Source organism: Eulemur rufifrons, chromosome 29 (genome assembly GCF_041146395.1).
Source record: "Eulemur rufifrons isolate Redbay chromosome 29, OSU_ERuf_1, whole genome shotgun sequence".
Classification (NCBI taxonomy): Eukaryota; Metazoa; Chordata; class Mammalia; order Primates; family Lemuridae; genus Eulemur; species Eulemur rufifrons.
Window position 1 is genome coordinate 3,654,204 of NC_091011.1, and position 1,843 is coordinate 3,656,046.

Consider the following 1,843-nt stretch of genomic DNA (forward strand, 5'->3'; position numbering starts at 1 on the left):
TTTGAAACATCTCTTGCTCCGACGTCACAGTAAGATCATTAGCTTCACTTTTTCAACTGTACAATGGGGACACTTATCTACCTCACTGAGCTGTTGTGACAATAAAACTATATAACGTGTGCAAAGCTTTAATACACTACCGAATCCTCAGCACATCGTATCCTCTTTACATTCAATATGACATGAATTTTTTTAATTAACAAAACAGAACATACACTCTAAAGGGTTGAATACTGTCCTCCCCAAATCCACATCCAAGTGGAATCTCAAAATGTGACCTTATTTGGAAATAGGGTCTTTGCAGATGTAATTAGTTACGGATCCTGAAGAAATTTAGGGTGATCCACAAGCCAATAACTGGCAGCCTTACAAGAAGAGGAGAGGACAGGCGCAGAGTGGCGACCGTGCGTATGGACGCAGAGTTGGCGCGGTCTGTGGACGAGCCAAGGTGGCCCCGGGGGCAGCAGAAGCCGGAAGAGACCGGGAAGGGGACTTCGAAGAGGGCGTGGCCCCGCGGACCCGGGACTGCGGACCTGCAACCTCCGGAGCTAGGAGGGAACACAGTGCTGTCGTTTGGAAACACTAGGTTCGTGGTCACTTGAGTGGCAGCCCTCGGACACTAGCACGCACACCAGCCGCCTCTGCGACTCTGCCGTTCCACATTCATCGTTTGCGGCTTGGCCCCTTCTGCCTTCATTGCTCTGGCCTCACAGGGGGCTGTGTCAGATTCCGGAGGCCACTCTAACAAATTACCATATTTTGACAAATTAAAACAACAGAAGCGTATTTATTCTCGTACAGGCTGTGAGGCCAAGAGTCTGAAATCAATTTCACTGGGCTGAAATCAAGGGATTTCCGGGGCTGCATTTCTTCCGGAGGCTGTAGGGAAAGTCGGTTTCCTTCTCTTTTTCAGCCTCTAGAGGTCACCTGCGTCCCGGGCCGGTGACCCCTTCTTCCCGTCCCCATGTCGGCTACTCTGGCGTCCGGACTCCCTCTGCTTCCCTCTCGCCAGAGCACTTGTGATCGAGCCCCAGCGAGTAACCAGGATAATCTCTTCATCTTAACGTTCTTCACTTGGTCACATCTACGATGCCCGTTTCGCCATATAAAGTTAGAGCCACAGGTGCCAGGCATTAGGACATGGATACCTTTGGGGTCCATTGTTCAGCACGCCACCACGGCTAACATTTTAATCTCTTTTACGCTTATTTTGGGTCCTCTTTCTGATCCTGATCTACATTAGTTACGTCCTCCCAGTTACATGGAATCCCAGCACCCTAACCTGTCGACCTGCAGAAGCGGGTGGAGAAGCTGAAACAATGAAATAGATTATAATGTTTGGCAAACAGATAGTGAAAGACATACAGAAGGCGCTATGCTTGCTCAGCGCTGCCTTCCTCAAGGTCAGATAAAACTCGGGGTCCGCGGACTGGAGCCGAGGTGACTCCCCAGGTGCCTGAGACAGAGACCAAGGTAAACACAAGCAGCCAAACCGCCACACGGTGGTGGTGCGTGTGCTCTCCGTGGGCAGCCCAGAGCCGTTTGGGAACATGGTGAGTGCTAACATCAAAAAATTCAGTTAGATTGATCTAGGAATAAAACAAGAAAGATATACCAGAATGTTTCTGGAATTAAGAAGCAAAAGCTTAACCAACTGTGTCAGACTATTTGGGAAAGTGTCAGTAAGAGAAGAAGGAAGGTAAGCCTAGCATTTTAAAATTCAAACCCAAAGATACAGGGGAACGTGTCATTTTCAGGCCTGTGACTTCCAGTATTATTGATTACTGAGAGTGATTTCCTTTTTGGGAAGATGAGCACATGGGATTATTAAAGCCCAGTGCCA